This window comes from Oncorhynchus gorbuscha, unplaced genomic scaffold (assembly GCF_021184085.1).
Source record: "Oncorhynchus gorbuscha isolate QuinsamMale2020 ecotype Even-year unplaced genomic scaffold, OgorEven_v1.0 Un_scaffold_2106, whole genome shotgun sequence".
In the NCBI taxonomy this organism is placed as follows: Eukaryota; Metazoa; Chordata; class Actinopteri; order Salmoniformes; family Salmonidae; genus Oncorhynchus; species Oncorhynchus gorbuscha.
Window position 1 is genome coordinate 62,501 of NW_025746698.1, and position 12,992 is coordinate 75,492.

Below are 12,992 nucleotides of genomic sequence, written 5' to 3' on the forward strand. Positions count from 1 at the left end.
TGTATCAGAGATAGTCATTATTACTGTATCACTGTATCAGAGGCAGTCATTATTGCTGTATCAGAGACAGTCATTATCACTGTATCAGAGACAGTCATTATCACTGTATCAGAGGCAGTCATTATCGCTGTATCAGAGACAGTCATTATCACTGTATCAGAGACAGTCATTATCGCTGTATCAGAGATAGTCATTATCACTGTATCAGAGACAGTCATTATCGCTGTATCAGAGATAGTCATTATCACTGTATCAGAGACATTCATAATTACTGTATCAGGTAATAGCTGAAATAGAAATAAAAGTATCTCCCTCTCTCTCTCCCTCTCTCTCTCTCTCTCTTCTCTCTCTCCCTCTCTCTCTCTCTCTCCTTACCGCCCTCCTCCCCTCTCTCTCTCTCCCGCTCTTTCTCTCTCCTTACCGCCCTCCTCCCCTCTCTCTCTCTCTCTCTCTTCTCTCTCCTCTCTCTCTCTCTCTCCTCTCTCTCTCTCTCTCTCTCTCTCTCTCTCTCTCTCTCTCTCTCTCTCTCTCTCTCTCTCTCTCTCTCTCTTTCTCTCTCTCCCTCTCTCTCTCTCTCTCCTTACCGCCCTCCTCCCCTCTCTCTCTCTCCCGCTCTTTCTCTCTCCTTACCGCCCTCCTCCCCTCTCTCTCTCCCGCTCTTTCTCTCTCCTTACCTCCCTCCTCCCCTCTCTCTCTCTCTCTCTCTCTCTCTCTCTCTCTCTCTCTCTCTCTCTCTCTCTCTCTCTCTCTCTCTCTCTCTCTCTCTCTCTCTCTCTCTCCTCTCTCTCTCTCTCTCCTCTCTCTCTCCTTACCGCCCTCCTCCCCTCTCTCTCTCTCTCTCTCTCTCTCCTTACCGCCCTCCTCCCCCTCTCTCTCCCCTCTCTCTCTCTCCTTACCGCCCTCCTCCCCTCCTCCCTCCCTCTTTCCCTCCCTCCCTCTCTCCTTTACCGCCCTCCTCCCCTCTCTCTCTCCCTCCCTCCCTCTCTCCTTACCGCCCTCCTCCCCTCTCTCCCTCCCTCTCTCCTTACCGCCCTCCTCCCCTCTCTCCTTCCCTCTTTCCCTCCCTCAGGTCCAGCTGCAGTCAACGGTCTGATGGTGATGACTGCCAACACCAGCGGTCTGAGTTTCATCTGGCGCCCGTCCGAGGGCTACGTGGACGGTTACGACCTGTTCCTGTATAACGTTGATGAGACGTTGCGTGGCCGTCAGACCGTGGAGGCCGGAACCCAGACGTGCTCCTTCTCTGGTCTGGTCCCAGGGACGCTGTACAAGATGGAGGTGGTGAGCAGGAGCAGAGGCATGAGCAGTGACTCATCTATCCTAGCACGGACAGGTGAGACGGACACACACTGAAATCATCTGACAACCTGGGTCAAATATTTGAAGTGTGCTTTGTAGTCCAAAAACCGTCCCAAACTCCAAGCTAAATCAAGCACACCTCAAATTCTGTTTGCGTTGACGTGTATTTCACCCTGGAGTAGTGTATGAATATTAGTATGTGTACTCTTCCTGGGGTTTATTATGGATCCCCATTAGTTCCTGTCAAGGCAGCAGCTACTCCTCCTGGGGTTTATTATGGATCCCCATTAGTTCCTGTCAAGGCAGCAGCTACTCTTCCTGGGGTTTATTATGGATCCCCATTAGTTCCTGTCAAGGCAGCAGCTACTCTTCCTGGGGTTTATTATGGATCCCCATTAGTTCCTGTCAAGGCAGCAGCTACTCTTCCTGGGGTTTATTATGGATCCCCATTAGTTCCTGTCAAGGCAGCAGCTACTCTTACTGGGGTCCAGCAAAATGAAGGCAGTTCTATAATTTCTAAAACATTACAAAACATTCACAACAGATTTCACAACACATTGAACGTGTGCCCTCAGGCCCCTACTCTACTACCACATATCTACGACCCTAAATCCATGTGTATGTGTGTGTATAGTCCGTATGTTATTGTGTGTTTGTATCCATGTGTATGTGTGTGTATAGTGCGTATGTTATTGTGTGTTTGTATCCATGTGTCTGTGTGTGTATAGTGCGTATGTTATTGTGTGTTTGTATGCATGTGTATGTGTGTGTATAGTGCGTATGTTATTGTGTGTTTGTATCCATGTGTCTGTGTGTGTATAGTGCGTATGTTATTGTGTGTTTGTATGCATGTGTCTGTGTGTGTATAGTGCGTATGTTATTGTGTGTTTGTATGCATGTGTATGTGTGTGTATAGTGCGTATGTTATTGTGTGTTTGTATGCATGTGTCTGTGTGTGTATAGTGCGTATGTTATTGTGTGTTTGTATCCATGTGTCTGTGTGTGTATAGTGCGTATGTTATTGTGTGTTTGTATCCATGTGTCTGTGTGTGTATAGTGCGTATGTTATTGTGTGTTTGTATCCATGTGTCTGTGTGTGTATAGTGCGTATGTTATTGTGTGTTTGTATCCATGTGTCTGTGTGTGTATAGTGCGTATGTTATTGTGTGTTTGTATGCATGTGTCTGTGTGTGTATAGTGCGTATGTTATTGTGTGTTTGTATCCATGTGTCTGTGTGTGTATAGTGCGTATGTTATTGTGTGTTTGTATCCATGTGTCTGTGTGTGTATAGTGCGTATGTTATTGTGTGTTTGTATCCATGTGTCTGTGTGTGTATAGTGCGTATGTTATTGTGTGTTTGTATGCATGTGTATGTGTGTGTATAGTGCGTATGTTATTGTGTGTTTGTATGCATGTGTCTGTGTGTGTATAGTGCGTATGTTATTGTGTGTTTGTATCCATGTGTCTGTGTGTGTATAGTGCGTATGTTATTGTGTGTTTGTATCCATGTGTCTGTGTGTGTATAGTGCGTATGTTATTGTGTGTTTGTATGCATGTGTATGTGTGTGTATAGTGCGTATGTTATTGTGTGTTTGTATGCATGTGTATGTGTGTGTATAGTGCGTATGTTATTGTGTGTTTGTATGCATGTGTCTGTGTGTGTATAGTGCGTATGTTATTGTGTGTTTGTATCCATGTGTCTGTGTGTGTATAGTGCGTATGTTATTGTGTGTTTGTATCCATGTGTCTGTGTGTGTATAGTGCGTATGTTATTGTGTGTTTGTATCCATGTGTCTGTGCCTGTGTGTCTCTTCACAGGACCCCCTCTTCCATAAGGTGTATTTTTTATTAAATCTAATTTCACTGCTTGCATCAGTTCCTTGACATGGAATAGAGTTCCATGTAGTCATGGCTCTATGTAGTACTGTGGAATAGAGTTCTGTGTAGTCATGGCTCTATGTAGTACTGTGGAATAGAGTTCTGTGTAGTCATGGCTCTATGTAGTACTGTGGAATAGAGTTCCATGTAGTCATGGCTCTATGTAGTACTGTGGAATAGAGTTCCATGTAGTCATGGCTCTATGTAGTACTGTGGAATAGAGTTCCATGTAGTCATGGCTCTATGTAGTACTGTGGAATAGAGTTCCATGTAGTCATGGCTCTATGTAGTACTGTGGAATAGAGTTCCATGTAGTCATGGATCTATGTAGTACTGTGGAATAGAGTTCCATGTAGTCATGGCTCTATGTAGTACTGTGGAATAGAGTTCCATGTAGTCATGGCTCTATGTAGTACTGTGGAATAGAGTTCCATGTAGTCATGGCTCTATGTAGTACTGTGGAATAGAGTTCCATGTAGTCAGGGCTCTATGTAGTACTGTGGAATAGAGTTATGTGTAGTCATGGCTCTATGTAATACTGTGGAATAGAGTTCCATGTAGTCATGGCTCTATGTAGTACTGTGGAATAGAGTTCTGTGTAGACATGGCTCTATGTAGTACTGTGGAATAGAGTTCCATGTAGTCATGGCTCTATGTAGTACTGTGGAATAGAGTTCCATGTAGTCATGGCTCTATGTAGTACTGTGGAATAGAGTTCCATGTAGTCATGGCTCTATGTAGTACTGTGGAATAGAGTTCCATGTAGTCATGCCTCTATGTAGTACTGTGGAATAGAGTTCCATGTAGTCATGGCTCTATGTAGTACTGTGGAATAGAGTTCCATGTAGTCATGGCTCTTTAGTACTGTGGAATAGAGTTCCATGTAGTCATGGCTCTATGTAGTACTGTGGAATAGAGTTCCATGTAGTCATGGCTCTATGTAGTACTGTGGAATAGAGTTCCATGTAGTCAATTTCCCCATGATTCATTACAAGATTTAGTTGAGGTTAAGGGTTTAGTGAATGATTTGTCCAAAATACATAGCTTTTAGTTTTTGAAATATTTAGGACTGACTTATTCCTTGCCACCCATTCTGAAACTAACTGCAGCTCTTTGTTAGGAGTTGCAGTCATTTCAGTCGCTGTAGTAGCTGAGGTGTATAGTGTTGAGTCATCCGCATACATAGACACTCTGTCTTTACTCAAAGACAGAGGCATGTCATTAGTAAAGATTTTAAAAAGTAAAGGGCCTAGACAGCTGCCCTGGGGAATTCCTGATTTTACCTGGATTTTATTGGAGAGGCTTCCATTAAAGAATACCCTCTGTGTTCTATTAGACTGGTAAATTTGTATCCACAATATAGCAGGGGGTGTAAAGCCATAACACATATGTTTTTCCATCAGCAAACTATGATCGATAATGTCAGCCCCCACAATCATTTTATCAAGAGTTTCTCAATAATTTGTGTAAGTGCTGCCCTCGTTGAAAGTCCTTCTCTATAAGTCTACTGAAAGTCTGTTGTTAATTTATTTACTGTAAAATAGCATTGTATATAAATGATCCTTTATTTACTTTATTATCAATTCAATCTATAATGTGTCAAACAATACCTGTTTCTTTTGATGGACATGTGACATATTCATTTAGTTTGCATGAATCGTTTAGTGTATGTGTACGATGCTGAAATTAATTCTGAATGTAGGAATTTTAGGGATCACATTTCCTCCATGACTCCATGTCATCCTCAAAAGAAACACCACATTCATCCAGCTGAATGTGAAAGCTAATTGCTGTACATTTTCTTTTTATGGGCCAAGGATTTCTCAACATATATTGTGCCTAACAAGCCAAATGTCTGCTACAACTTTAGATGAACTTCCAAGTCATTCTAAAAACCAGAAGGGTCAGACAGGGTAACACCCCACAGCATCTGAAGTGGTGCGTCTGTATGTCAATGACAATCTTTTCTTTCACAGCGCCGCTGTCATTATTACAATCTAAATGCAAATGACTGTAACGCCTTGGGGCTTTTCCCACTGAGACAGTGGTTTATGTTCATGTGTCTCTGGTGTTATTGTTATTTCCATCAGGACTGTGACACAAAAAAAGACTTGGTGTTGAGCAGAATCCAAAACCTCTGCATCATTTTGATAGTTGCTTTGTGAGAAGGTGTTAAAGTCCACAGTCTTATCCCGAAGCCACTCCTGCGTTGTCTTGGCTGTGTGCTTAGGGTCGTTGTCCTGTTGGAAGGTGAACCTTCGCCCCAGTCAGAGGTCCTGAGCGCTTTGGAGCTGGTTTTCATCAAGGATACTTTGCTCTGTTCATCTTTGCCTTGATCCTGACTAGTCTTCCTGTCTTTTACTGAGGAGTGGCTTCCGTCTGACCACTCTACCCTGAAGGCCTGCAGAGATGGTTGTTCTTCTGGAAGTTTCTCCTATCTCCACAGAGGAACTCTGGAGTGTGAGAGTGACCTCCACTTCCTGGACAATTTCTTCCACCTCATGGCTTGGTTTCTGCTCTGACATGCCCTGTCAACTGTGGGACCTTATATAAACAGGTGTGTGCCTTTCCAAATCAAGTTGTAGAAACATCTCAAGGATGATCGATGGGAACAAGATGCACCTGATCTCAATTTAGAGTCTCAAAGAAAACGGGTCTGAATACTAACATAAATAAGGTATTTCTGTTGATTTGTTTTTTATAAATTTGCAAAAATGTCTAAAAACCTGTTTTTGCTTTGTCATTATGGTGTATTGTGATGTCATTATGGGGTATTGTGATGTCATTATGGGTTATTGTGATGTCATTATGGTGTATTGTGTGTAGATTGATGAGGATCATGTTTATTTAGTCTATTTTAGAACGAGACTGTAACGTAAACAAAATGTGGAAAAAGGTCCAGGGGTCTGAATACTTTCTGAATGCGCTGTATGTACCAGATGAAAGGTACCAGCGGCCTGGCATTAGACCCAAGAGAGAACAGGAGCCACGTCCCAGGGAGACACGGTGCCGGGTCCTGCTGTACATAGAAACAGAAAAGTATTTTTGGCTAAAACACGGGAGTAAATCGTCAGTGGAAACTCGCCACTAGTCAGTTGGTTGTATTTGTTAATTTCTTATCGCAGAGATGATGTGTGGTAGCTCTTTGTTGGGCCTGAGACTGTTATTAAAACTCTGATGTGAATGTTCCCATACTGCTCTGCAGAAGGGGCTCATTTATCAATGTGATGTGTTGATGGATGTAAAGCAGTTTATGGTCTTTGAGGTGGGAGACAGTCTGGGGAAATCACTGCCTTAATGTCATTACATTCCCTGCTTGGTTATCTTTTTGTTTTGTCAACAATGTGAATGTCAAAATGACTTTTCTCCCCATGGGATTTTATATGTGAATGACTGTGACTTTTACACAGCCTGTTGTCTGACCTCTGAGCTCACTTCTTATATGTGAATGTCAAAATGACTTTTCTCCCCATGGGATTTTATATGTGAATGACTGTGACTTTTACACAGCCTGTTGTCTGACCTCTGACCTCTGAGCTCACTTCTTATCATTTTCACTTCATTAATCTGGACAACCCAGAAGTAAAAACTCACGTAATTTGTCCAGATGCCATTTGTGTCACGTAGTCGACCCAGGAGAGATTAGAACGTCATTGGTCTGACAGACATTTCAGTGATTAAACATGATATATTATGATGAAGAACTTCTCTGATCAGATGAATGTTAGATGTCCAGGTGGATATCTACACGCCAGATACACAACCCTGTTCAGAATCTCTCTCCCCCAAAACCCTGTTCTCTCTCTCTCTCCCCCAAAACCCTGTTCAGAATCTCTGCCTTTCCTCTTGATAATACAACAGAGCATGAACTAACTCTATCACCCTGCTCTCTCTCTTCCCCCCAAAACCCTGTTCACTCTCTCTCTCCCCCCAAAACCCTGTTCTCTCTCTCTCTCCCCCCAAAACCCTGTTTCTCTCTCTCTCTCCCCCAAAACCCTGTTCAGAATCTCTGCCTTTCCTCTTGATAATACAACAGAGCATGAACTAACTCTATCACCCTGCTCTCTCTCTTCCCCCAAAACCCTGTTCACTCTCTCTCTCCCCCCCAAAACCCTGTTCTCTCTCTCTCTCCCCCCCAAAACCCTGTTCTCTCTCTCTCTCCCCCAAAACCCTGTTCAGAATCTCTGCCTTTCCTCTTGATAATACAACAGAGCATGAACTAACTCTATCACCCTGCTCTCTCTCTTCCCCCCAAAACCCTGTTCACTCTCTCTCTCCCCCCCAAAACCCTGTTCTCTCTCTCTCTCCCCCAAAACCCTGTTCACTCTCTCTCTCCACCCAAAACCCTGTTCACTCTCTCTCTTCCCCCAAAACCCTGTTCACTCTCTCTCTCCCCCCAAAACCCTGTTCACTCTCTCTTCCCCCAAAACCCTGTTCACTCTCTCTCTTCCCCCCAAAACCCTGTTCACTCTCTCTCTCTCCCCCCAAAACCCTGTTCACTCTCTCTCTCCCCCCAAAACCCTGTTCACTCTCTCTCTTCCCCCCAAAACCCTGCTCTCTCTCTCTCCCCCAAAACCCTGTTCAGAATCTCTCTCCCCCAAAACCCTGTTCAGAATCTCTCTCCCCAAACCCCTGTTCTCTCTCTCTTCTCCCCCAAAACCCTGTTCAGAATCTCTGCCCTTCCTCTTGATAATACAACAGAGCATGAACTAACTCTATCACCCTGCTCTCTCTCTTCCCCCAAAACCCTGTTCACTCTCTCTTCTCCCCCAAAACCATGTTCTCTCTCTTCTCCCCCAAACCCCTGTTCTCTCTCCCCCCAAAACCCTGTTCTCTCTCTTCTCCCCCAAACCCCTGTTCTCTCTCCCCCCAAAATCCTGTTCTCTCTCTCTTCACCCCCAAACCCTTGTTCTCTCTCTTCTCCCCCAAACTCATGTTCCCGCTCTTCTCCCCCAACCCCCTTTTCTCTCTCTCCTCCCCCAACCCCCCTTTCTCTCTTTTACCCCAACCCCTTCTCTCTCTCTCCTCTCCCAACCCCCTTTTCTCTCTCTTCTCCCCATCCCCTTAACCATCCCCCCAAACATCCATTCTTCTCTCTTCCATCCCTCACCCCCAAATAACCCTCTCTACCCTCTTCTCCCCCCCAGTCCCAGCCCCAGTGCGCTCTCTCCACGTCCAGGGTGGTAAGCGTACTGACCGTCTCTCCATCAGCTGGCTGCCTGGGGCAGGGGAGTGGAGTGGGTACCAAGTGGTCCTGTACGGTGGCCTGGAGGGCTCAACCACTACCCTGGCCGCCCAGGAGCTGGGCATGGAGCAGAGAGAACACCTGTTCCAGGGACTGGTACCTGGCCGTGTGTACCGGGCTGAGGTGGTCACACACAGTGGAGAGCTGACTAATGCTGTGTCTGCAAAGGGAAGGACGGGTCAGTACACAACCCTCTCTGTCTCTGTCTGAAACTCATATTCATTTACAATGATTCAATGATGCCAGGGATGATAGTTATTATAAAATGCATCCATTCTACCTAACAACTATATTGACTAGTACTACCTTAGTTAGAGAATACTCTGCACTCTGGGTCCATGTATCCATTCTACCTAACAACTATATTGACTAGTACTACCTTAGTTAGAGAATACTCTGCACTCTGGGTCCATGTATCCATTCTACCTAACAACTATATTGACTAGTACTACCTTAGTTAGAGAATACTCTGCACTCTGGGTCCATGTATCCATTCTACCTAACAACTATATTGACTAGTACTACCTTAGTTAGAGAATACTCTGCACTCTGGGTCCAGAGTTCAAATGACAGAGAAAATTAACACACAGAATAAGTTCAATTTATTCAAAATATTGCTGCTTGCAGTAAAGCCTGTTTCTGTCTGTGTTTTGTGTTACTTGCAGTAAAGTCTGTTTCTGTCTGTGTTTTGTGTTGCTTGCAGTAAAGCCTGTTTCTGTCTGTGTTTTGTGTTGCTTGCAGTAAAGCCTGTTTCTGTCTGTGTTTTGTGTTGCTTGCAGTAAAGCCTGTTTCTGTCTGTGTTTTGTGTTGCTTGTAGTAAAGCCTGTTTCTGTCTGTGTTTTGTGTTGCTTGCAGTAAAGCCTGTTTCTGTCTGTGTTTTGTGTTGCTTGCAGTAAAGCCTGTTTCTGTCTGTGTTTTGTGTTGCTTGCAATAAAGCCTATTTCTGTCTGTGTTTTGTGTTGCTTGTAGTAAAGCCTGTTTCTGTCTGTGTTTTGTGTTGCTTGCAGTAAAGCCTGTTTCTGTCTGTGTTTTGTGTTGCTTGCAGTAAAGCCTGTTTCTGTCTGTGTTTTGTGTTGCTTGCAGTAAAGCCTGTTTCTGTCTGTGTTTTGTGTTGCTTGCAGTAAAGCCTGTTTCTGTCTGTGTTTTGTGTTGCTTGTAGTAAAGCCTGTTTCTGTCTGTGTTTTGTGTTGCTTGTAGTAAAGCCTGTTTCTGTCTGTGTTTTGTGTTGCTTGCAGTAAAGCCTGTTTCTGTCTGTGTTTTGTGTTGCTTGCAGTAAAGCCTGTTTCTGTCTGTGTTTTGTGTTGCTTGCAGTAAAGCCTGTTTCTGTCTGTGTTTTGTGTTGCTTGCAGTAAAGCCTGTTTCTGTCTGTGTTTTCCCCCTCAGCCCCAGAGCCTCCCTCCATGGTATCCTTCAGAGACATCAGTGGTAACAGCTCTGTAGAACTGACCTGGGATGGTCCCGCCTCTGGTGACTACGACACCTTTGACCTCCAATGGGCTCCCAGAGATTCCCTGTCAATCACAGCGCCTCAGCCAACCAGCCGCATCCTGGATGGGATGTTCCCGGGACGACTGTACAACTTCACCATCCGCACTGTCAGTGGGGGAGGAGTCAAGGGTGGGCCTATCGCCAACAGCCAGCCAATCCAGAGGAGCCTCAGAACAAGTAGGTGGAGCCTATGGGAGAGGGATATTTGATTTACTGTTGGGGTTTAAACTGTGTTATTCATGGTTAGAGTTATAGTATTTATTGGACTGGTAGACTTCCATGAAAAGAATTCAAACCTGATTGGTGGGAAGAACTTCCAACATCAGCCACTAGAGGGAAGCACACAACTGATCAAGGGAAAGAGAGACCTGTGCACTCAAGTGAAATTGACTGTGAGAGGGTAAATGAAAGTGTGTGTGTGGGCGGGGCGGGGGGGGGGGGGGGATTTCGGGCATCTGACTGAGTTGTTTGAAGTTCTTATTTAAATCCACATTGGGCTTGGCTCTCTGGGGAGGAGATGGTTTGGAGCAGGATGAGGCCAAACAGAATATAGAATCAAGGTCCGGAACTGAGAGATATTCTAAAAGGGCTTCTGGGTTCTGCATCCTGTCCTACTTTACACGCACGCACGCACGCACGCACGCACGCACGCACGCACGCACGCACGCACGCACGCACGCACGCACGCACGCACACACACACACACACACACACACACACACACACACACACACACACACACACACACACACACACACACACACACACACACACACACACACACACACACACACACACACACACACACACACACACACACACACACACACACACACACACACACACATCTAGATAATGAATGGTATTGGTTGATGAAGAGGCTCAACAGGACATCTAGATAATGAATGGTATTGGTTGATGAAGAGGATCAACAGGACATCTAGATAATGAATGGTATTGGTTGATGAAGAGGATCAACAGGACATCTAGATAATGAATGGTATTGGTTGATGAAGAGGATCAACAGGACATCTAGATAATGAATGGTATTGGTTGATGAAGAGGCTCAACAGGACATCTAGATAATGAATGGTATTGGTTGATGAAGAGGATCAACAGGACATCTAGATAATGAATGGTATTGGTTGATGAAGAGGATCAACAGGACATCTAGATAATGAATGGTATTGGTTGATGAAGAGGATCAACAGGACATCTAGATAATGAATGGTATTGGTTGATGAAGAGGTTCAACAGAACATCTAGATAATGAATGGTTTCATCTTCAACCGTCCTCTCAATGACAGTGCTGCTCTTAATAGCCTAAGCTTTGCTCAATAAATCATACATTCAAACACACACACACATAGATGTACACACACACATAGATGTACACACACACACAGATGTACACACACACACATAGATGAATACACACACACATACATAGATGTACACACACACACACATAGATGAACACAAACACACACATAGATGAACACAAACACACACATACATGGATGTACACACACATATTGATGGAGAACCTGGCTCTGCCTGGCTCGTAGTGTAACTTAAAGTTGCAATTGAGTTCTTCTCTATTCTTATAAATTCTTATGTCCCAAATTGCACCCTACACATTATTTTGGTGCACTAGTTTTACCACTGCCCATAAGAGAGTCAGGTCAAAAGTAGTGCACTACGTAGGGAATAGGGTCCCATTTGGGGAACACATCGTTTTCCCCCTCTGGTCTGGGATATTAATCTTCCTTCAGCGTCTGGCTCATGACAACCCTTAGACTATTATCACTTTCCATTCCAATATAAAGGGCATAACTGCTTAATGGTAAATATTACCCTGCCCCAGGCTTTTCAAACATCCGACAATTCCTTTCCATTTTCACCTAAAATGACATACCCAAATCTAACTACCTGTTGCTCAGGACCTGAAGCAAGGATATGCATTGTTTTGATACCATGTGAAAGGAAACACTTTGGAGATTGTGTAAAAGTGAAATTAATGTAGGAGAATATAACACATTAGATCAGGTCAAATATAATACAAATATTATATATATATTTTTTTTACCATCATCTTTGAAATGCAAGAGAAAGGTCATCATTTATTATTCCAGCCCACACGCAATTTAGATTTTGGCCACGAGATGACAGCAGTCTATGTGCAACGTTTTAGACTGATCCAATGAACCATTGCATTTGTGTTCAACATTTTGTATCAAGACTGCCCTAAGGTGCCTAATTGGTTAATTAATACATGTTCAAGTTCATAACTGTGCAACTCTCCTCAAACAATATCATGGTATTCTTTCACTGTAATAGCTACTGCAAATTGGACAGTCAATATCAGATATGTCTATGTCCTGGGAAATGTTCTTGTTATTTACAACCTCATGCTAATCGCATTAGCCTACTGTACGTTAGCTCAACTGTCCCGAGGGGGGCACACCGATCCTGTAGAGGTTATTAAGTTTAGATTTATCATAACCATTTTATGAGGGTATAGTTATGTGTGGGTATATGTGGGTATAGTTATGTGTGGGTATAAGTGGGTATAGTTAGTTAGTCTTGGACATCGCCATTTTTCTTTAAACTGTAAACACTTGGCTGAAGAGAAAAAGGAGGGTGGTGAGAATTTGTCATACTTCATGTGTAGGAGATGGTAGTAATGACTGTGACAGTCATGGCATTTTGGGTGACAGGAACTGATCAGCCAAATGACTGCAGTCACAGTAAAACATGTTAGAATAGCAAAAATAAATATATACACTACCAGTCAGTAGTTTGGACACACCTACACATTCCAGGGTATTTCTTTTATTTTGACTATTTTCTACATTGTAGAATAGTAGAGAATACATCACCACTATGAAATAACACATATGGAATCATGTAGTAACCAAAATAGTGTTAAACAAATACAAATATATTTGAGATTTTAGATTCTTCCAAGTACCCACCCTTTTCCTTGATGACAGCTTTTAGGAAAACATGTTCTCCTCTCCTCCTCTCCTGTCTGCATGTGCTGCCATGGAAATAGACTGGACAGAAGGTGCATCAAGT

General features: G+C 43.7%; 1 pseudogene; it reads left to right on the forward strand.

Annotated features, from left to right (window-relative positions):
* LOC124024986 overlaps positions 1–10,294 on the forward strand; it is a 72,783-nt pseudogene extending 62,489 nt beyond the window's left edge.
* Positions 10,295–12,992: the final 2,698 nt, after the last annotated feature.